The 25,077-nt window shown below is 36.6% G+C and overlaps 1 pseudogene across 1 annotated transcript; it reads right to left on the bottom strand.

Annotated features, from left to right (window-relative positions):
• Window positions 1–202: 202 nt before the first annotated feature.
• LOC103723450 (putative lipoxygenase 8, chloroplastic) lies at window positions 203–23,234 on the bottom strand (annotated as a pseudogene). Its single transcript, XR_015974707.2, has 10 exons — window positions 22,848–23,234; window positions 21,380–21,651; window positions 7,476–7,716; window positions 6,791–7,111; window positions 6,618–6,703; window positions 6,152–6,253; window positions 5,809–5,818; window positions 4,690–4,990; window positions 1,616–1,882; window positions 203–1,086 (listed from the first exon to the last, which is right to left on the bottom strand). The product of XR_015974707.2 is annotated as a putative lipoxygenase 8, chloroplastic (transcript).
• Window positions 23,235–25,077: the final 1,843 nt, after the last annotated feature.

The raw sequence follows: 25,077 nt of genomic DNA, 5'->3' as shown, positions 1-25,077 counted from the left end.
AAACTGAAAAACTAGGTAGCCTTATATAGGCATTACAATGCAAAATGAAAACGTAAAACCACTTAACTCTAAAAGAAGAAAAAAAAACTGACTACCCATTACCATATAATTAGGCAGCCCATTACCACACAATTATTGACTACCCATTACCACACATTGACTACCCATTACCATATAATTAGGCAGCCCATTACCACACAATTATTGACTACCCATTACCACATATTAACTACCCATTACCAAACGTTTTGATTTGTTGTAACTTCCAACAGACAATAGATCTTCTCTGAAGTCCAAAGATAGGTGAAGTAATAGCAATTAACTAATTTCAAATGGAAATGCTGTTAGGGATTCCCATCCCTGTGACCCCAGGCTTAGAGAAAGGCTTCATGGATTCATAAAAACTGTGCCGGCTCCAAACCTATTCTTAAGTTTTGGATCTCTATTCCGATCATCAATATTTCCTTCAATCTCCTTCAACCTTCCATTGAACCTCTCATGTGCTGCTTTTATTATCGGATCATGCACCCAAGGCAACTCTGGCTCCCCACCAAGGTACTCCTCGTCCGGTGAATGGCTCGATAGCACGTCGAGCACCGCCATCACCCGCATTGCTTGAATTTGAGAGGGAAGGCACCGTAAAAGAGCAACTTCTAGCTTCTCCAAAAATTTGATAAACTCCTCTTCTTGTGAGTCCTCCACCGGTACCTTAACGCGTGCAATGGTTGGCCGGTTGGGGAAGTAGCCACCATAGTGATACTGGCCGAAGTTGACGGCAGCGTGGTGTGCCGAGGCCACCCATGTTATGGTGGTCAGATGTGGATTAGGTTCTCCGGGCTGTCCATTTTTGGCCACCATGGCTCGTCTTTCTTGTCGCCATGACCTTTGGTCCTGACCTCGTTCCAAAACTCTTGGAGCTCGTAGTCTTCTAACACATGGCTTGGGTCCGGGTAGTAGTGCGAGACGTAGTCCTGGACCCACTGCTTGATGGCAGACCAGATCAAAAGGCCATCGGTTGCAAAAGGATAGTCCTCGATGGTTAGCCTCAGCCCGTGTTCAGCTGTTGGATCTTCGACCGCCATTCCCCTGACATTAAAAGAGAAGAACTTTGTTAGAGTTTCTAATGTGGACCCAGTTGAATCTATAAGGCCTTGATTCAAGTGGTCCGTGAGGTTGCTAATTATTGGTTGGACCAAATCCACTCACTGATCAGTCCAATGGTGAAGCAACACGATCAAAAGCATATCTATTGCACACTTTTTTCTATGTTATCCTGCTATGCACGTGCTGCTGTGCAGTTGAACTGGTCAACCAGATCAGCAGTAGATCTGGTCCAACTAATAATCACTCCTATGATGGGGGCTCCCACTCTTTGATTGCTTTATCTAGGTGGGGTATAGTTGGACAAGGTTTGGGAAAGGGAACAAGTTGGGCCTTTTCGGCCATTATAATGCCTTCATTTTTTCAGGGGAAACGTTGCAAGGCCCACTGCTTTATGATGGAGATAGAAGCTTATTAATGTGGAGCTTCTTCTTTTTTTTTTTAATTTTGTTCTACGGTCAAGTGATCGATGGTCGCAAAGTCAATACGATAATTTGTAATAGAAGAGGAATACCTCCGAATCAAGTCGGCTGGCAGGGCCTCCATGTCAAAGCGCCAGAACTGGTCATAGGCGACGGAGCTGATCTCCATGGAGTATTTGAGTGGGGAGAAGGATGACTCTATGATCCCACCTGCGCTTATAAGGTTTTGCCGAGCACGTGAGTTGATGTCCATGGTGTAGCGGAAATGTGGGTGCAAGAGCCGGTAAATCGGATGCATCGTACTGAGTTGTCGATTTGCTGCAATGATGTATGGCTCGATGCAGGCATGAGTTCTTAGCCTGCAAATTACAATCGAAAGCTTTCTTAATAACAATGATATTTCTCTATAACTTAATAATAACACTTGCTATATTTATTATTACAAAAAGTAATGGACCATATATAATAACACATTATCGGTGGTATCCAATTATGTCACTATTGATTTCCCACAAAGTATTATGTTAGCACTAAATGATATATTATCTTTTGGTAGAAAAAAAATATCTTTTTTGAGGAACCACGAAAATATATAACTAAATTTAGGCCTCGTTTAGGGGAGCTGTCGATAGTAGAGCTTTTCAAAGTAGAGCTTTCTGAAATAAATTTTTTATAAAAAGTTGTTTGCTGTTTAGTAACTACATTTTTAAAGTGTCGTGCCACTTTAACATATGTTTGGTAAACAAACTAAAAAAGTACTTTTGGTATAACAAAATGACCATAAAGAATATTATACAACAGAGTATAATAAAATATAATATGTATTAATACATAAATATATAATATAGTATAATATTACTACAATGTAATATAATATTATTATAATATAGTAATATAATATTGTATACTATAGCATAATAATTTAATATAATATTAAATTATTTAACATAACATATCAATGTATTATTATATAATGTAATATAATATTATATTTATAATATAAAACAATAATAAAAAGATATAAAATATTATAATTATTAGTGTAAATTAATTTTTCATAATATAACAAATTTTCTAGCTATGTGATAAAATTGGTTAACCAATTATTAAAAGGACATTTTGTATAATTTATATATTTTATCATAGGTATTTTGGTCAATAAACAGTTTTTTAACTAGGCCTAAAAATGCTTTCCGGAAAGCTCCAAAATGGAGTTTCTCCCAAAAAGCTGTTTTTAGCTTTCTGAAAAAGCTAAAACAGCTTTCTGAAATTTTTATCAAATATCCCTATTTCATTTAAAAGAGCCTCTTTAGCCCTCCAAAAGCTCTCCTAAATGGGGCCTTAAACTCACAGCATTTTAATTAGATAAGCAAGAAAAAGTTTAAAACACTAACCAACATTCCATTGAGATAGCTGAAACTACGCGAAAAGGCCAGGAAAGCAGGCCAAGGCCCAAGAAATTAGACAGACAAGCAATCCTAGCATTTGACAAAACGGCAAAACACTGCTTTCATTAGAGGAGCCCAAATTAATGGTTTGATGATCATAACTTGGGTCTTGAAATTTTTTTATAATATATTATTATAATGTTATAGGTGCCATTATTTGGATAGCGAGTTTGATTGGCTGAGGTCCTGGGCGTGATTAGATTGGACTAGCTAAGGCTAATTAAGGATCCTGGGCCTAATTTGAATTTGGGATGATTTTCGTTCATTTTTATGCCAATGCTATATCTTATGAGAACTTTTACCCTCCACAAGTACAGGAAATATTTCCCGTGATAAAGGAACAAATCCACCAATATGACTTCTACGTTTCAGAGGAACAAGCCAATGTCACTAACTCTTTGATAAGAATCAGTAGAATACTATGAACCGCTCGTGACTCACCTAGTATATTTGTCAGCAGATATATATTCGTCCAAAATGAACTCCAACAATTACTCTTCATCATGTTAGATCATCTGAGATACTAGTACTAATTTTACATGTATGGATGGCCATTAGAATTAATAAATTATGATGTATACTATTTATTTTTTTTGAAAATTGATTCAATCGGAGAGAAGAAAAAATTTTTCTCGACCCACTTAACTTAAATCTCTCCAAAGAAATTTTAAAAAAGATAGAAGAATTGCGAAAATAGGGCTTAGGTATTCTTTTCTTTTATTGATAATCTAAAACTAAGGTACGCAACCTTTTTCTGTAATGGTGATGTCCGCCTTTGCACAATTTGGGTCGGATTCCTCTTCTTAATTTTTATAATTAGACTTTCTTTCTTAAAATAGATATAACTAATAAAAATAAACTCGAAAAAGCTAAAATTCTTTAGGAGGTAGATCTCGACTTCTACATCAACTCTACCTTCTGTCGCCTCGGCTAGTTTTTTTTCAAATTGAGAGATAAGTTTAATTAAAATCTTATCCGAAAAAGAAATGTTCGATCTAACCGGCCCATTTCAAGATCTAAACGATGGAGTTTGGGTATGATCGTTAGGGTCGCCACCCTTTAAAGGGCACAATGTCACGTCATATATTTCAAAAACTTACCTGATTTCAAAATAAAGATTATCTTAATCGAACGTCGTATGACTAAGTTATAGCTTTTGAAAATTTGACATATGAATCGGCTTTTTGATATGGTAAATCTTACTTCTGAACTCTATTCAACCGTCCATGTAGTAACCAAATTGATCTGCATCGAGTTTAAGGATTCTTTCAAACCAAATATCAATACACCACTAGAAGGGATACAAAAACAAGATCAAGCAATCAGGCAGGAAAAGAACTAGCCACGAAGGCCCACATTCGTTTAGACATGAAGAGTCGAAGGATGCTATCCTTTCCCCAAGTACCCTGCAATAGTGGAGGGATTGCCATCCTAACTGCTTTGCAAATAACAATTCCATGAGGATTGTAGGTTTGGTTTATGCTTTGCCCATTCCCCTTGTAATTACTCAATTAATGCTTATCACTCTTTGTACTCTTGCCAATCAAATCTAGCCCTCCAAGTCAAGGTTAAATTAAATACTGGACGCAATCAGAAAAGGATATTACTTTTGGATTGTAGACGCAAATGAGCCAACTGGATGATTGAATAAATAAAATGTGTTACGTTTAATGTAAAAACTTAGGATAAGCTAATATTAATTAAGATACGACACGTACCAGTGGATGATGAGCTCATGGTAACCGGAATCATGAGCACCAATGTGAGCTTTGGCGAGTTTCCAGAGCCAAGCCCCAGTGGCATCCCAGCAAGGCATGAAGACTTGCTTCCACTGGGGCTTGATCGGGGAGGCTGGCCGGGTGAGCTCGATGGCAAGCGGTCTCAGAGTGCCCTTGTTTGTAAGGAAGAAGATCGTACGTGATCCATACAAGGTGGTGCCTTCTAGCTCTCGAACTTTGTGCACAAATGGAAGGAAAAGATCGTGGTAGTCCAGCATGAACAACCTTTTTGCTTGAGTGCCTGCAGAAATTAAGACGAGAAGAAATTGCTATGAGCTAGTCATTAACACCAATCATGGGCATCCTGTGTTTTTCGGAGGATTTTTAAAGCACAATCTCCCTTTCTTCCTTCTCTTTAAAAAAAAAGAAAGAAAAAAAAAAGATCTTTGTAGAATAGGATACATTTTGAACTCTCCACCATGCCCCTACCAAAAGTTGTTTGCAGTAAGAACTATGGCTATGAGGGATTCAACATGGTGGTTGATGGGGAAAATATTAGTCATCCTGACTTCAGGTTGTACCAACCTCCTTGACTCCGGCCTTAACCGAAGTGAATGACCTCGGTATTGGCCGACATGCCATTTTGGTCGGTCTTGCCTAGGAATGACGCAAAGGTTATTGAATAAGTTGCAATCATGGTCTTGGCAACAGTTACACTAGTACAGTAGTAAAGACACTATCAATTCGATTATCATCGCATGTCAATCTTAGAAAGCTGTTACTATACAATTAATGCACGATTAGCTGTTATCGTGCGGTTATGGCACTTTCCGATAAATTAGGTAACGGACATCATTCTCATCCTATATATTGGGATGACCGGGGCACTCTTAGGTAAGCTTTTTCAAACTCCCACTTTCTCTCTATTTTCCCACCGTTGCTCTAAATCTCCACTAACATAAGCATCGAAGTGTTCCTGGCCGAAAACTTTCTAGCAAGTGGAGTTCTTTGCAAATCGTACTCGCCTTCAAGCTTCGCGACACAGAATCTCAAGCATTCTCTCGGTTGACCTACATTTCAGCTTGATTCCACCAACCTCAGCACACCTCGGGTGGTGACCGATCTCAACCTGGATTCTACCATTCTCTGTTTGCTTTTGACATTTCTTATACAAGTCGAAATCTATCAATGCATTGTTAGAAGTCTGAGTAATTCCGTGGATAGGGATACAAATGTCTCAGTCTCAGGCTTAGGTTTTTCCAAATATTCAACAGATTCAACGTGAGCAATGTAAATTTTGGCCCATTGGCCAGCCCAATTTGCATAGTTTGTTGCATGTGCACATGAATGTCTGAAAAATAAAAGAAGAAACATAGAGTTTTTGTTCTAATCTTCCCCCCATCATTTTCTTGCAACTGTACATGTTTAATATCTAATAGAACGCAAGTATTACCTCTTCCACTGTCATGAAGCCTCCTATTTCTTCTTCGATCATCTCTACGGTGATAGCAGACTCAGGAGTGCCGTAGACCTGTGGATCAAGTTTGCTTTTCAATGGGAACTCCTGCACAATGTTAGAGAGCACATGTAGTCTAGGTTACTTATGAGTCCATATCTAATCATCTAAAGATTACTGAGTTTGATTGAGTATTGATCGCTAATCATAATTTTAAATTCTAAAAGACAAATAGGTTCTGTGAAAGACATTCAGTAAAATTACAGTAAAAAGAAAAAACTCAAATTTTAATTGATCAATAGCGAACCAAGGTTTTTTTTAAGAAAAAGGAGTTTAATCTGAAAATATGTAAATAATTTAATAATTATAAACAATGTAACAATTATGTAATAAAACAATGAGCCATTCAACCAGTAAAATGCAAATGTAAACTGATGGCAGAACTATATATAATGCTCAAAGGTAGCCTTACCGTAACCAGCTGAATGGCATAAGGGTTGACACCCGCCAACGTTTGCCGAGAGAACTCTTCATCTCTAAGCCATGAGAACTTATCCTCTACAGTTTGTGAAACAGATGAACTTAGCCATGGGGACATAAATCGTGTTACATGATCAAAAGCGAGAAAAAGGAGAGAGAAGTCACTTTCAATCATGGCTGGTGGGTCAAATTTCACGACCTCATCGATGCCATCACTAATGACCTTCTCCAACCAATGGGTCATTCTTTGGAGGAGGCCATGCCCTTCTTTCTTTGGCAAGGTGAAGCCTTTGTCATATAACTTATCAATGGCAGTGAAATAAGGAAAGCCGAGATTATCATCGATGAGTGCAGTTTGGACCGAGGGAACGACCGCATGCAGCCCAGATCGAAACGCCTTTCCCAGGAAATATAAAGATTTCACTTCGGGGAAGGCCTCATCCCTCGGTACATACATGGAGCTGCTCCTTGTTTCCGATAGAGGGTCTGTTCACAGTTTACAGATTTGTTCACATAAGTTGCATGAGATTACAATATTTATCTACGTACATATGTCATCATCCATCGATCGGCCATTAAGCATCCCTGTTTGCACCTTAATTTTGAGACAATTAATAAGGAAGCATAAATCTAACCATTACGTATCATGTGTATGAGACAATTAAAGCTTATACGCCAACATCCAAACAGGTAGCCCGGAAAAGAATGGAAAACATCGTGTTGTTTACTGTTAATCCATCTTAGGTCGTTTCATGGGAGACACACACAGTTTGCTGCCAAAAGAATCCCAAACTCTCTCTAGGCTGCATCAAATATGGGGCAAACAACTACAAGCATGCATATGTTTTACCTTTCCGTGTTCTGGGGCGTCCGGTCCGGCAGCGCCTTGGGTAGGGATATTCCTTGCTATCACCAAGGACTGGTCTAGCTTTGTCCTCGTCAACATCAGGATCACCTAGATCGTTGTACACGTCACAGTCATAAATCCTTTCGAAATCCTTGCGTTCTCCATGACCATCACCTCGCTTGATTTCAAGTTCTTCACTCCTCGACCTACGAAGGCCGCTTGGAGTTTGGGCTGGCAAGTAAGACTGGTAGAAAGAATGGGTATGTTAGAGAGATCGTGACAACGATGTAATGAAAATATTTAGGTGTGATTGGTAATGTTATATGCTAGGATAGTTTTGTTTTGTTTTTGTTTTCTTAATGCCGAATATAATGTAATATCCATAACATTTATTTTAAAAGCAAATAAATATCTTAATGGAATTCTAGGCAATAGAACTGCTACATTTGCCAAGTATGTCCAAAACGGGCGCAAAGAGAGGTCTTTTCTTCTTTTCTTTTCTTTTCTTTTCTTTTTATTTTGTTTTCAATTGTTGAGTGCTTTTATTCACAATACATTCTAAGGAAGGTATATAACATTTTACTTTAAACTTGAATATCAAAATTCTATAAAAGAGATTAGGTTCGTCAACATCTACCATAAAGAGCCTAGCAAGATTAGCACATGAAAACAAGAGGAAGAAGAACGGGACAAAAAAGGAGGAGGAGAAAAGTCAGCATGATCAAGTCCGCTTTAAGATTTGTGAAGATGATAAGTTATATACCTTTCAAAGTGAAATCATTGTATCTATAGAATAATAGGAAAAGTTATTTTGCTCCAAGTATATCCTACCATCAATATTGGATTATTGCAATCTATATGAACATCATGGAATCTGTGCATGTTGAAGCAATTTTGCATATATGCAAGCTTTTCCTTCGGAAATGAAAATCATCTCTACCTATAACCCATAATAATAGATTCCTATTAAAATCATTACACAGTTCTTTTCCGCGAAATCGAAATTATGTAGGATGAGATTTTTTTGATTTAAAATAGTAATTGCTGTAATAGTCTGACGGATGGTTGTTACTTGTAATTATAATAGGAAATAACAATTAATAATGACTTTTTTAAAAAATAATAATGAAAATTACAATTATTGATCCAAATCATTGTTGATATATAAATGAAGAAAATATTGTGGAACAAATAAAAAGTATTTCTAACTAGTAAGAAAATTTGAATTTAAAATACTAAATTTTGTGATAAAATGGTGTCATAACAAAATAATGGTCAAATAACGACCATAGTTTAGAAATTTGTTATTCATATATATAATATACAAAATTTCTTTTGAAACTAGCTGTTATAATATTATAACCACCATTATTTTAAATTACGCACACTCTTCATAACAAAAATTGTATTTTTTTATTACATCAATGTTATTACTATCATAATAAAAGTATAACCACCCTAGTTTATTACTTTTCATACCTTTTTTTTATTACACTTTTCCTCGTAAATAAAGAGGTTTTAATTTGAGAGTAGTTTTAGTCCAATATAAAACATTTGCAATAGTGTCTAACCAAGGTATACCATAAAGAGAGAGGGTAGGTTTATATTCTCTGCATGAGGCTCTAAAATGCTCGCATATTATCAAATTCAATCAAATCTTTCCCATACAACGTCCATATTGGACCATCCATGCTCTATATGTTGAAGCTTGTTACATTGGAGACAAACGTCGCACTAAAACACATCAAGAAACCTAATCATATGGAAAAGTTACATCCAACATTGTTCAAGTCATGGTACTTTGTGATGACCCAAAGATTGATTCATAGATTGATTTTGATGATCACAAAACCTTGAAGTATAGATACTAATGTTTATGTTGCAAGGAGAAAGATATTTATTTTTGCAAGGAACATAGCAAGTTGGAAGAACACAAGAAGGCCTCCAAAGCTCTCAAGTTGGAAGAAAGCTACAATTTATTGGTCCAAAGTTTAAAGTTCAAAGAATTCAAATTGGAGGAGTAAAATCAAAGGAAAAATTCAAAAGAACAGTCTTCGAGTCGACTCCAGTGGAATTCGAGTCGACTCCGGAGAAGTATGAGTCGACTCCGGAGAAGTATGAGTCGACTCCTAGGAGTCACAGGCAGAAAAGTCAGAGAGTAGTTTTCGGGTCTGAGATTCGAGTCGACTCCAGTGGCACGCGAGTCGACTCCAATGATTGGCAAGTCGACTCCAAAGAAAGCATGAGTCGACTCTAAGCGGAACACAAAGAAAAAGTCAGAGAGCATTTTTGGGACTCTGAGATTCGAGTCGACTCCCGCATTGCACGAGTCGACTCCGAGACTCCGCGACCATCAACAGACAGAATACCAAGTTACTGCCTCTGAGATTCGAGTCGACTCCCAGACAGCTCGAGTCGACTCCAAGGCAGCGCTACACCAAGATGGCAGAAGGCTGTGTTTCGCAAACTGAGAGCCGAGTCAACTCCAAGGAAGTTCGAGTCGACTCCAAGACTGGACGAGCCAAAAGACAGAGGATCGGGAGTTCGGGCTCTGAGATTCGAGTCGACTCCCAGGACAGTCGAGTCGACTCGAGAGGACAAAATTCAAAATTGGATCCACGGACTTCAGTGGATGAGCCGACTCCGAAAATGCCAAGTCAGCTCCAGATGTTGGCGAGTCGACTCCGGGTTAAGTCGAGTCGACTCCCAGTCAAGGCATGCACTTTAATTCAAATTTGGAACAGTGGCCGAGTCGTCTCCAGTAAAGCACGAGCCGACTCCTGCAACAGGCGAGTCGACTCCTGATCGCGCGAGTCGACTCCGATCCCAACGGTAATATTGTCAGGAAGTGCAGACTGTGTCCAACGGCTCTATTTTTGTCTCTAACGGCTATATTCTTGTTTCCACGCCATCTAAAGCTATAAAAACAAGAAGAGAGCTAGGGGAGAACTCATGGAAGTGGGAGAGATCATCTAGGAAAGAGATCTCAAAGAGATTACAAAGGAAATCTCCCATAAGCACAAAAGGGCCATCCAAAACGAAATAGAGAGAAGAAGAGCATCCAAGTGAATCCGAAAGCTTCCTCTCCATCCGTGTGCTGCCTCGGGGATCCTCTACTTCATGCCAAATCAGAGGAGGATCAAGTAAAGAAGAAGCCGAGCTCCTCCATCTTCAAAACTCGTTTGAGGGCTTCTCTTTACTCTATTTGTTTATATTGTCATATTTGCTTGTTTAAGAAGCTTTGTTTTGTTTTATACTTTGTTTTAATATCTTGTAACTTGATTCAATCAAGGGATTGAATCAAGGGGTTAAGGTTTGTTGGTGAGTTAAAGGGAAAACCAACGGGATTAAGGTTTGTTGGTGAGCCAAAGGGAAAACCAACGGGATTAAGGTTTGTTGGTGAGCCAAAGGAAAAACCAACGGGGTTTAGGTTTGTTGGTGAGCCGAGGATAAAACCAACATGTAAGGGTTTGATTGTGAGCCCGGGAAAACAATCGGGGTTGGTTCTAGTCGGTGAGCCTGGAAAAACCGACCGAGTTCGTTGTGCGCTCGTAAAACAACAAGTTGGGTTGTGAGCTTGTAAAACAACCGGCTGAAATCGGTAGGATTATAGTGAAATTCCCAAGAGGTCTTGGGGAGTGGATGTAGGTGCTGGGGTGCACCGAACCACTATATGTCCTTTGTGTTTGTAATGCCTCTAATTATTGTCTAACTAACACACTTACTTACTTAGATAAATTGCTTGCTTAATTCTTATCCGCACATCCTTTAGTTGCAAGCATATCTAATCAAGTCGAAGTCTATACATCAAACCCTTGCTAAGTTTAACTTTCACTGTGCATCTATACAACTTAGGATAGTTAATCAAAAAGTTTTAGAAGTAGCATAAAAGTTTTAAAAGACCCAATTCACCCCCCCTCTTGGGTTGTATCTACTGGGCAACAAGTGGTATCAGAGCAGGTGCTCAAGATTAATTATTGATCTCACGATCAAGAGCCAAAGATCATGACAACTCAAATAGATAGTTTTCTAGGAGAAGGACAATCAATTGATACGCCTCCACTATTTAATGGCATAAACTATACACATTGGAAAATACGCATGCGCATCTTTATTCAATCACAAAACTATTATTTATGGAAAATCATAATAAATGATCTTCACACACTCTCTCAAACTTTTAATGAAAAGGATATAGCACAATTGAATGCTGATGCCATGAACCTTTTATATTGTGCATTAGATAGGAATGAGTTTAATTGCATGTCTTCTTGCATGACTGCTAAAGAAATATGGAATATGCTTGAAGACAAATATGAATGCACTAACAAATCTGAAACATCATGTGTAGAAGGAGAGCAGTATCATATTGAAAATCCATGCTTGGTGGCACAAGAGGTACATGCTGAAACTGAAAGCAATTTTACATTTGATGAACTCCATGATGCCTTTTCTGATTTGTATTTAGAATATAAGAAACTTATTTGTAAGAACAAAAACTTGAAGATTGAAAATCAAATTCTAATAGATGAAAAACTGAAACTAACCAGTAAAACTGAAATCTTAATTAAAGAAAATCAAGAACTAAATCAAAGAGATCAACTTCTCACTGAAAGTCATGATAAACTTAAGAAAAACAATGAGTTACTTTCAGAAGATAACAGAAGATTAACTAAAGAAGTTGACAGATTAAAACCTGTTGTTGAAAGATTTACCCTCAGCTCTGAAAAATTGAACCTAATGATAAATAATCAAGGAGCTGAATTTGATAAAGTTACATTAGGATATCAACCTTGGTACACCCAAAAACCTTTTAAGAATATGTTTGTTAAAACAGTTTTTAATTACTCTAAAACAGATTCTTATAAACAAAAGCTAAGTAAAATCTCTTCTGTTATTCCTAAATCTATACATTACAAATTTGATGAACCAAAAAGGGAGAAACAGAAAATTAAAAGTTTTCCTACTACTCATGTTCGATCTAAGTTTGTTAAATTCAACAAGAGGATACAGAAATACATCCCTTGTAATCCTAAAATTTGTAAATTCATGGACAAAATAGCTATTAAGAGAATATGGGTTCCAAAAGGAACAATTATAGCTAACCTACAAGGACCCAAAAGAGCTTGGGTTCCTAAGTTGAAAATATGATTATTCTTTCAGCAAGCATGTCTAGCTATCCAAGGTCCTAATGAAAGATATTATCTAAACAATGGGTGCTCTAGACATGTGTTAAAGAATTGAATTTAAAATGTAATTAAAAAGAATGATTTAAATGAAAGAAAGGATGAAATAAGTAATTCTTACATCTTCTCGTATTGAAATTACTTTATTAGTTGATTAAAACATAACTTGAAAGTATTAATCATTTTTGTGATATAAGTGATATTTGTCTTTTTGGGTATGAAAAGAAAATATATTCAAATCACTTCATTTTTTTTTGTATGCTCCACTCACTATTGGATAAGTTGCTAAATGATTAATTAATTCATTAAAAATAACTCTATGAACCCTCTATATGCTTGATTAAGAATTTTTATCCATGGCATTATTTTTATTGATCATCAATATGATAATGTGTACTTGGTATGCTTTTGAATATATGCACTATAAATACCAAGATTAAAGAAACCATCCTTCGCACATAGAATCAACTCATGCTAGTATGTACTTAATCTCAAAAGACCTTGCCATAGGCTTGCTTAGATTATCTACTTAAAGGTCAAAGTTTTGCTATGCATGCTAACTAAGGAAACAAACAAAAATCATTTCTAAATCTAAAGATGTTGTTTCCATCTCTAAGTCTTCAAAAGCTTATATTGGACTTGTTCTTGGAGAATAAAACTGAAGTATTTTTCTGTATTTACTAAATCTTGTAGAAGCGTTTCAAATGAAAAAGGTTTCCAAACTGTGAAGATCATGGCACAGTGTTGAAAACCAAAATCCAGATTAAGGTTATACAGAAAATAGTATTAAATTCAATTATTTCAGCTCCATGGACATCATAAGTAAAAAGGGGTTAATAGAATTCTTGAAGAAATGAAAAAGACAATTATGTATGATAGTCATCTTTTAAAAGACTATCATCACTGCTTGTCATACATATGATTTCTATTAGATCTATTTCTGATGAAAATTTTGATCTTCTGAAAAAATGAAAAATGAACCATTGCATATCTTTCATATTTTTCAGTCGTACATGTTATGCTTGATATGCTCTTATGAAAATAATGCCAAATCTGATAGAGATATGTCTATCCTTGGATATCATTCATCAAGCAATGCATATAGAGTATTCAATGAAAAGTTTTTAGTTGCAAAAATATCAAGGTATTTTATTCTTTATCAGACTAATGATTTATTATCAAGATACTAAAATTAAATTATGTAAGTATATGGTTAATCTTTTACATATAACAATCTGAAAAACTTGTTAATAATTAGAACCAACTTGGATTTTTCAGATATGCTCTTAATGAAGAAAAAGTGATGACTGTTAAAAGACTAAATCAAGAAAAAATGAAATAGATCTTGATAAGTTTCTTGCATAATTAAAAGTAAAAATCACCATTATCACTTGCTTGCTTTATGAGCTTTATATTCTATCAAATGAATGTGTAGAATGGACTCCTATGTGGTTATTTCATTAAAAAAGGAATCTATGTAAAATAACCACCTTATTTGAAAACATTCATTACAAATATGATAAAGCAATTTGTGATTTGGAACAAGCATTAAAAGCATGATAGAATTATCATTTTATCATATACCTAATAGACCAGATTGTGTGATCATTATGTGCCCTTGTGCAAGACTTCAATCTAACTCTAATGAATCATAATTTATTGATAACAAATGAATCATAATCTGAATTTTGATAGAAACAATTGTTTAAGGCAATTTGATCAAAACTTAGCTAGCATGCCTTATTAATAATTATCTTAAGCAAATAGAATCCAAACTAAATTGATCTTGAAAATAAGAAATTGATTTGACCTCGATAAATCTTTCTATTGCCTCACATGCTTGTCCTTGAACTATCTTGGTTAATGAAACTATCTCATTAGTTCAAGTGATATGTGCTTGCTTATATTTAGGCATTCTCTTGAAGTAAAGTGACTCAATATTCAACTATTGTCTTACCTTATGTTGAGTCATCTAGTTTAAAAAAAAAATTATTATATGTTGAATGAATATTTTGTATCTTAAAGAAACTAAAGACCTTCTTTCAAGAAAGAAAAGGAGTTTGTTAATAATGCAGGATCCTTGAGCAAGAAAATGAAAGATCTCAACTTGAAGGATATCTCCGTGTAAGATACAATAAATATTCACATGCAAACAAGAGAGAGAACCTTCTTCAGCCAAAAGTTCATACATAAGGAATCTAGTAGGTATTTGACTGAAGAATGCAGAATGAATTGGTAATTCTAGATACTTCTCTCACAAATTAATTGAGCAAAGTCAATAACTTAAATCTTATTATGGCATGATTAAATTCTTTAATTATTAATTTTTGATATCATGTCTATATGTGTATTGACTGACTTGTACTTTTAGAAACTGTTTCATGGTTTGCCCAAACTAAATTATTTCTTTGCCTATATCATAACCATGAAATACACAAGTATATGCTTAAAATTTTGATGTAAAATAACTTGTGAGAAGTTATGAATCCTTGAGCATAATGAAAATGTTGTTTGCATGATATACATATATATGATACATAAGATTATTTCTTTATTCTGCTCTTTCATGTAAATTACTTGAGAATAACAAAAGAGAGAGAGAGATAAAGAAAAGAAAGTGGACATTATTCAAGAGATGAAAAATCTAAGCAAGGCAAGTACTTCAATCTTAAGGAAAAGCAAAACAAGCATAATATATTCGGCACATTTGGAAGGGATAAAATCTATAATTAATTACACTCAAACAGGGAGAGTTTGAAGTAAACATTTTAACCTGTCTATATTGCTCATCATAGGGATGGTGCCAATGGGGAGGCTAGTGGTAGTACCCGGCACTATTTGACCCAACTATTCGGTGTAGGGCATATTAGGGACGGCACAAGAGGGAGGCTAGTGATAGTACCTCGTGCCCCTTCCCAACTCCACCGGATAGGGAGCAAATAGATTATAGAGCTTAAGAAAGTTAAAAGAAAGACAAAGTAAATGAAAGTATACGAGAAAGAATCAAGTCAAATTTTTAATCACTTGAAAACACACTTTAAGGATGAAATCAGTGCAAGATAATATTTAAATAGGAGGAGTTTATTTGAAAAGAATTGATTTTGATCCTTGACATGCTTGTTCTTAGTATTTTAATGCATGACTTAACACATGATATATTTTGCATATGGTATGATGTCTTGATTTATGGGTTCTCAATATTTTGTAATGCTCCATGCTTGGACAATTTGATTGAATGTTTGGAATATTACATAAATTTTTGTTTGGCATTATTGAAAAGAAATTTTCAGATTGGTTGTTAACAATCATCATTAAAACCTGAAAGTTGAATAAAGGAGAAGAGAAGGATATCTTTATTTAGGGAAAATAAATTGATTTTGTTCTATCCTTCAACTTGCCTAAATTTGGTATATAATGTTCAAATTCGTACCAAAACTCAACATTTAATACAAAGATTCTGAATATGCTCTTATATGTTTGAAATATGTATTTTCAATCGTAATCATTTAAGATGAGCTATAATGTGGAAGATACATATCTCAAAGTATGATTTTGAAAAACAGAATTAATTTTGATGCCTTTGGTGATTGCTCCGATACGCATCCGAAACATATCATTTCTTATCTTCAAAGTATACTAATATTAATTCAAATGATGTATCTTTTGATGATCTTGATTGCAAACAAAAATTTCTAAATATATGATTTTATTTTGATATTAAAAAATTTTATTGTGTTTCATGTATATATTGCTGAAAAACTGTGATTAAGTAATTAAGTTCTATAAATCTATATACCTCAATGATCATCTATATGTTTTTCTCTCCTATATTCTTCAAGACTTCCATCAGAATATATATAGAGTGAATGATTTTAAAGCTAGAAATATTTCAGCTCACTCAAATGATTCTAAAAGAAAGAAAATGTAAATGGTTTTGAAAGAAATTGAACTTCAATTGAATCATTTTCTGATTAATACTTTTATACATTTTCTCTAAGATTAGGAGAAAGCATAATTTTGTCTTAAAGGATTAGAAAGAGTGATTACTATAAATTCTGAATAATTCTAGATCACTCTACATTCTTGATATTACAGAATTTCAGTGTTATTCACGTTTATCACTAAAATCTGAAATTCAACAATTAAAATGATTAAAGAAGAATGCATCTTTTGAGGGGGAGCTTTAGATATTCAGTATCCTATCCCAAAGACACTTTATTTTGAGGCATACTTTGAATTTTATGGATTGATTTTGATGAACCTCCTTATATTGCAAGACATGCTTTAATTTTCTTGAGATGAGTTCTATAAAGGTTGTCTTATCTCAAACCTTGAGTCTTATGAAAATAAGCTGAAATATATTTTTGAGATTGACAATCTTATTGAACATTATCTTAGGATTCTAAACTCTTAAATGGAATGATCAATTGAGGGGGAGAAAGAAAATTTTTATGATACACTTTGAGGCGTGTTATTTGGTTAGTATATCTCATGCATCACTCTTGAACCAAATTGCAAATCTTAAGAGCCTCTAATTTAATGAAAAAGGGGAGAATAATGTGTTAAATTTTCTTGAGTATCTCTTAGAAAATCTATTTTTGGAACCTCACTAATGAGCTCTAATTGGCTTGCTTTTTGGAACTTCAATTTTGTGCAAATTCATTATTTTATGTATCAAATTGTGCTTATTTTCTAAAGAAATAAAAGAAAGTCTTTAAAAGAGCTCTAAGATGTATCAAAAATTGCATGAATGTATATTTTGATATTTGTGCCCCAATGCTCCTATTATCATAAAAGAACTTTGAAGTCATTAAGAAAATTAATTAAATTGCTCTCATGGTTGATAAAATACTTAATAGATTGGGCAAAAGGTCTTAAACGAACAAGCTTTCATACTCAGTGAAGAGAGGTTAGATTTCCACTCATGTTTTTCCTTGAATATCATTTGTAGTACTTCTTGAATTAACCTAAGGAAGATTCCACCTACACTTGATTAGAAAACTATCTGTGGTATCAAATTAGAAAACCTCTTGAATTCACACTCGATGTGTTCTGCTCTGATCTTTGTGCTTAATGTTTCACTATCTTTTTGATGTTGTTAAAAAGGGGGAGAAATATCTAAGTATATGCTATATATTATGCTATATATACTCATAATGCTTTATTACTTTGAATTGAATACAAATCAGCTTAAAATTTAAATATGTTAATTGTGTTAAACTGATTAAATCTAAAGCATTATCATGAAGTATGTTTTTACATATATATATTTTCTACTTCATGCAACTTAGCTATGTATTACTTCTAGAAATCAATATCTTTTATATTGCATATACTCCAAGTTTTGTCATCATCAAAAAGGGGAAGATTGATGACCCAAAGATTGATTCATAGATTGATTTTGATGATCACAAAACCTTGAAGTATAGATACTAATGTTTATGTTGCAAGGAGAAAGATATTTATTTTTAGAAGTAATACATAGCTAAGTTGGAAGAACACAAGAAGGCCTCCAAAGCTCTCAAGTTGGAAGAAAGCTACAATTTATTGGTCCAAAGTTTAAAGTTCAAAGGATTAAAATTGGAGGAGTAAAATCAAAGGAAAAATTCAAAAGAACAGTCTTCGAGTCGACTCCAGTGGAATTCGAGTCGACTCCGGAGAAGTATGAGTCGACTCCGGAGAAGTATGAGTCGACTCCTAGGAGTCACAGGCAGAAAAGTCAGAGAGTAGTTTTCGGGTCTGAGATTCGAGTCGACTCCAGTGGCACGCGAGTCGACTCCAATGATTGGCAAGTCGACTCCAAAGAAAGCATGAGTCGACTCTAAGCGGAACACAAAGAAAAAGTCAGAGAGCATTTTTGGGACTCTGAGATTCGAGTCGACTCCCGCATTGCACGAGTCGACTCCGAGACTCCGCGACCATCAACAGACAGAATACCAAGTTACTGCCTCTGAGATTCGAGTCGACTCCCAGACAGCTCGAGTCGACTCCAAGGCAGCGCTACACCAAGATGGCAGAAGGCTGTGTTTCGCAAACTGAGAGCCGAGTCGACTCCAAGGAAGTTCGAGTCGACTCCAAGACTGGACGAGCCAAAAGACAGAGGATCGGGAGTTCGGGCTCTGAGATTCGAGTCGACTCCCAGGACAGTCGAGTCGACTCGAGAGGACAAAATTCAAAATTGGATCCACGGACTTCAGTGGATGAGCCGACTCCGAAAATGCCAAGTCAGCTCCAGATGTTGGCGAGTCGACTCCGGGTTAAGTCGAGTCGACTCCCAGTCAAGGCATGCACTTTAATTCAAATTTGGAACAGTGGCCGAGTCGTCTCCAGTAAAGCACGAGCCGACTCCTGCAACAGGCGAGTCGACTCCTGATCGCGCGAGTCGACTCCGATCCCAACGGTAATATTGTCAGGAAGTGCAGACTGTGTCCAACGGCTCTATTTTTGTCTCTAACGGCTATATTCTTGTTTCCACGCCATCTAAAGCTATAAAAACAAGAAGAGAGCTAGGGGAGAACTCATGGAAGTGGGAGAGATCATCTAGGAAAGAGATCTCAAAGAGATTACAAAGGAAATCTCCCATAAGCACAAAAGGGCCATCCAAAACGAAATAGAGAGAAGAAGAGCATCCAAGTGAATCCGAAAGCTTCCTCTCCATCCGTGTGCTGCCTCGGGGATCCTCTACTTCATGCCAAATCAGAGGAGGATCAAGTAAAGAAGAAGCCGAGCTCCTCCATCTTCAAAACTCGTTTGAGGGCTTCTCTTTACTCTATTTGTTTATATTGTCATATTTGTTTGTTTAAGAAGCTTTGTTTTGTTTTATACTTTGTTTTAATATCTTGTAACTTGATTCAATCAAGGGATTGAATCAAGGGGTTAAGGTTTGTTGGTGAGCCAAAGGGAAAACCAACGGGATTAAGGTTTGTTGGTGAGCCAAAGGGAAAACCAACGGGATTAAGGTTTGTTGGTGAGCCAAAGGGAAAACCAACGGGGTTTAGGTTTGTTGGTGAGCCGAGGATAAAACCAACATGTAAGGGTTTGATTGTGAGCCCGGGAAAACAATCGGGGTTGGTTCTAGTCGGTGAGCCTGGGAAAACCGACCGAGTTCGTTGTGCGCTCGTAAAACAACAAGTTGGGTTGTGAGCTTGTAAAACAACCGGCTGAAATCGGTAGGATTATAGTGAAATTCCCAAGAGGTCTTGGGGAGTGGATGTAGGTGCTGGGGTGCACCGAACCACTATATGTCCTTTGTGTTTGTAATGCCTCTAATTATTGTCTAACTAACACACTTACTTACTTAGATAAATTGCTTGCTTAATTCTTATCCGCACATCCTTTAGTTGCAAGCATATCTAATCAAGTCGAAGTCTATACATCAAACCCTTGCTAAGTTTAACTTTCACTGTGCATCTATACAACTTAGGATAGTTAATCAAAAAGTTTTAGAAGTAGCATAAAAGTTTTAAAAGACCCAATTCACCCCCCCTCTTGGGTTGTATCTACTGGGCAACACTTTGTATATTGACAGGTTTCGAGAGACTTTTGTCATAATTACTCCTCCAAATTACAATACGGGAGATGAAAGTGGTAATTGAAGTAGCTGAAAAACCTTAAGGGCTTGTTTGGTTCGCAGGAAAAGAAGGGGGGAAATGTGGTCAACGGAAAAGTAATGAGATGCCTCTTGTTTGGTTGGAATTTTCAAAGGAGAGAGACGGAAAAGTTGTATTCCCATGGGAATATGATTCCCACATTTCATGGAAAAGTTTTCCCATGAGAAACATGGAAAAGTAACTTTCCCATGAGGCGAGAATTACTCTATTTTTACTTTTTTCCAAAAAGGCCCTTCAACATTAAAGAAGCATTAAAGAGGCATTAAATACCTAATTTTTATTAAGGGCATAATAGGAATTATACATAACTTTTCTAGGAAAGTGGATGGCTAACCAAACATAAGTACTTTGGAAATTTGTCACTTTCTAATGGTCAACCAAACATGCCAAAAGTACTTTCCTAGGCATCCTCTTTCTAGAAATTTGTTTCCCAGGAGTCATATTCCTAGAAAAGAAAATGCTTCCCGCGAATCAAATGAGCCCTAAGGTATATTTCGTGGAAAGGAGTTTGGCTTTGGAATGAAACTGAGAATGAGTGACTCCCATTCTAATTGTTTAGTTTGAAAAAACTTCATTTCTATTTTGATTTCAAAGAGAATAAAAATACTTGTATTCTCCAAAACTCAATTCCGACTCTCTCCAATATTCAAATAGTAATTCGATTCTGATCACGAACTAAATACAACAAAGGATATGACTATTTCGATTTTTATTCTAATCTATTTTTTGATTTCGGCTCCCATTTTAATTGTGAACCAAACAGGCGCTTAATTTTGTAAGCTCAAACGAGCCTTTTTGTCCTGTGATTAGGATTGCAGCTGAGCAGAATAATTTATGTTTGGACTTTTAATTCATGGCTATCAAATCTTACGGATGGAGATGGTAAGCTATATATGCTGAATCCAAGAAAAGACGAAAGGTCGCAAATGCATGTGTTGCTTCTGTGGCTTTCATGACCATGCGCACGCAAGTGATGTATATAAGAAAGTTATAATGCAAAGTAAGATGTAGAATTTTAGATTGCTATAACGTAATTGGTCTTTGCATTAATTCTCGAATAATTGCTTAGAAAATTATAAGTCATTGGTGGAAGAGTAATGCAAAGACTTACCTTGTTGGTGAAGAAGATTCTCTTCTCTGGATTGTCGGATTTGGCACGCACCCACGAATTGCAACTTATTGTAAGGGTGGTAGTATCGTCGGAGCTGAATGTGATGTCCTTGAGAAACATCTCCCTATCGTTCTCATTTGTCACCAAAACCGCTCCAATTTCACCAAAACTCTTGGGTACCGGAAAGTCATACTGATCATACTTGATGTCATCTGTAACTTGGCTGCCCTTGGGAGCGCAGGCTTGAATCGTCTCCTTTTCTAGTCCCGTTTCTTGCATGCAAAAATGAATATACATCAGTCAATATCATCAGACGTCAGTCCGAATGAATCCTTGCCAAGGCCATGACCAATAAAATTTACTCTGGCTATCTATCTTCATTTGTCTCCTTGTTCCTTTATCATCCGTGCCATGAGAATTTGCACGTTGCCCTACCGATGTGATGCTTCTCCACTATTCAAGATATCTACCATTCAAAAATTGGTCAAGTCCAACGGCGACAAAGACAATCTTGTGCCACTTGATCCGGGTCGTACATATAATCACATCGTTGGTGATTAAGGTTGGGCTTTTGGTTTGAGCCAGTCGTTGAATGATCACAGTCTAACCATGTTTATAAATAATAATGTCTTGTTTTGTAAATTAATAGAGATTAAAACACTATTTAACTGCCATCCAAATAAGGAACAGGAAATATAAAGTTAATTGGGGACATTCGCTAGATTGACACCCAAATTAAAAGCTGAAGCTAAGTTTCCCAAGGGCAGGGCGCACGAAGGATGGGGGAGACATCATACATGAGACCAACTGATCGATACCATGCCCTTAATATATATATATATATCAAAACATGTTTAGCATTCTGTTAAATGATCCTAGTACTTGATTTCGTTGGCATGTTCTTTGGCGGGAGCCGTTCAAAATGTGAGCGTGTGGCTTAATCGTATGCCTGAATTACTCGTTAAAATCATCACAATTGGTTAAATTAGCTTAGACTTGCCTCGACTAATTAATATACGTGATAGACTTATAGCGTGACCCATATTTTTGAAGACAATAAATAGTTGCTAAACTCATATGCTATCTGCATCGATGATAAAGATAGAATCAAAAATATCAAATATAGAATCAAATCTTAGCTCCATGTCCCAAGCTCACCAGAAAATAATAAAGAACAGAAAAAACCAATATAACAAAGAACTGACTAGTTTCTGGGAACATTATTACTCCATCTCTTTTTATGGTAGGCAAGTCTTGGGTGCTCGACCATCCCATGAGTACTCACTCGTCCGTTATTCATTGAGACACCGAGGTTATTTAAGGGCAAATTCCCTAACAGCACTAGTGAACTGCAGTCTTAGCGGCCATGCATATATAAAACATGAAACGTTACTAATATGTATGGAGTACCAAAATGAGCTAAGGATTTCTCCAGCCTCCACTTACATGAGCTTAGCTGATCACTTACTTGGATCGAGCTCAGCAGCCAGGAGCTCAAGGTGGAGACTTTTACGGAACTGATCAGCAAGGTCATCGAGGGGACGCGAGGGACGGAGGTTACTCAGTAAACCTCCGACCGTCATTTTGACGGCGACAACCGCTCTGAGAACGATGCGTGCATCGCTATCTGCTGAAGAAGATTGAACTTTCCCTGAAGCACAACGAATGCTGTCATGCTTCCGTATCTTTTGGAGCTTGACCGTCGCCGGCCGAAGCCCGAGCGGCAAGGAGCGGTGGCTGGAAAGAAGGGGCCCATGGGAGAAGAAGAGGAAGGGAGCACTGCTCGCTGTGAGGAGCTGAGGCTTCAGCATCTCTTCCTTCAGATGAGATGGGTGGCCAGGGTTCTAATGAAGGGGTTTAGAGATCAAGATAGTTGGCTGCTTATAAAGAGATCACGTAGTTCTCTACGTGTGGGAACTTTGAAGCGGCATGCAGGAGTCTAAAAGCAAAAGGAGTTGGGTATCAGCACCATTGTGAGCATAAGGAAACATTCACCACTTTATAGTCTGGAAATGATTTGCAGATAAAAGGCCTGCCCGCATGCCAATCAGTGCAAAACAGAGGGAGAACACTGTCAGACTTGCCGAGGATGCATCTTGTTCCACTCTTATTGTTGGTATATTAGTTTGGGTTGGGGGTTCTCTTACCGTTCCCTAGACCGCTTGATCGCAAGGTAGACCAACCTACCTAAAGTAACAACATATTTTACCACTAGCGAGGTAATTCGCATGGTTTAGTATTGTATTAACTATCATTTATGAGGATTGTCTGACTACATATGGACCAAGTAAAAGAATATTAGGCACATTTCTATGCGGCCCACATGGTTTAGTTATTGGATGAATTTGGGTGGTAGGTAACTATCCACTAAATGTAGTTATGCCTAAGGTAGTTTTTTTGATTGAAGGAAACTAATGATGCTTTGGTTGTTCGATAATGGTTCCTAGCCTAGCCTATTTTTAAGCCTGTGATATCATTGGTTTTATAGCTTTTACGGAGGCATAGGTTAGACTCTTTTTTCAAGTTTCTTTGGATAAACTCTAATTAAATACTTAAACAATTATGTCTAGAGATATGTATCACCAATACTATCGCTGCATTATTTTATTTTGGTTGAGATAGTTTCCAATATGTGTGACATAAACATGAATAATAATGCCTCTTTTTCATTAGTTTGTGCTGATTGATATGTGTTGTATACCTTCCAAAGTGAAAGGAAAAAAAAAAATTGAACTCATTCTTGGTAGATTGCCATTCTCCCCTCCTTTTTTAAGACATTTTGAACCAATCTAAACCCTAATGTTACAACTGTTAACTTTTTATGTTACGACCCAAACCTCCTCCAGAAAAGTTCATAATCATCTCATGCATGGTTAGTCCGAATTAATGGACCTTTTGCCATAGTATCCTCTAGTCCATACGGATCATGGGCTGGGTTCACTCTAATACCATTTGTAGCAATTTAGGATCTTATACAAAAAGGCTAGTTAAGAGGGTATTATTTGAATTACTTAATCCTCTATAAGTATCCAAGATCTAACTAGTACATAGCTAATATAAAACTGAATATATATCCATATCACTACCAGAAAACACGCGTATAGTGACGGGAAATTAGTGACGACCCATTATCAGTCACTATTTGTGACGGATTAGTGACAGACAGAAATTTGGTCACTGTGGCGTGAACTTAGTGACAGATTAGTGACCGACCGGTCACAAAATACGCGGGTAGGGTGGGCGCCAAAACTTAGTGACCACCGTAGTGACGGGATATCTGTCACAAAACTGGTAACTGAAATTACAACGAGACAGTGACAAATTCATCCGTCACAAAAATCGTAACCCAAATGTTTATAAATTTTTAAAAAATTATTTTTGATAGTGACGGATTATTGACAGAAATTTTCGTCACCAAATTTAATTTCTAATTCTAAAAATATTAAAAATAATATTTTTGAGTAATTATAAATAAAAAAAGAAAAAAAGATAAAAGGAGGAAATCTAAAATGAACTAAGAGTGCCGCGCTTAATTTCTAATTCCCCCCCCCCCCCCGCCCGCCCGCCCGCCCGCCCAGCGCCAACACCAAAATTCTAATCCCCCTAACCCTAGCCCCTGCAGCCGCCCCTCAACCCCCCCACACCACACCCACCCCCCCCCCCCCCCCCCCGGGCGATCCCTAACCCCTCCTCCTCCC

Source organism: Phoenix dactylifera, chromosome 2 (genome assembly GCF_051530095.1).
Source record: "Phoenix dactylifera cultivar Ajwa chromosome 2, Ajwa_hap1_PhDact_Kaust_v1.1, whole genome shotgun sequence".
Lineage (NCBI taxonomy): Eukaryota > Viridiplantae > Streptophyta > Magnoliopsida > Arecales > Arecaceae > Phoenix > Phoenix dactylifera.
This window is presented reverse-complemented; position numbering and strand designations above follow the sequence as displayed.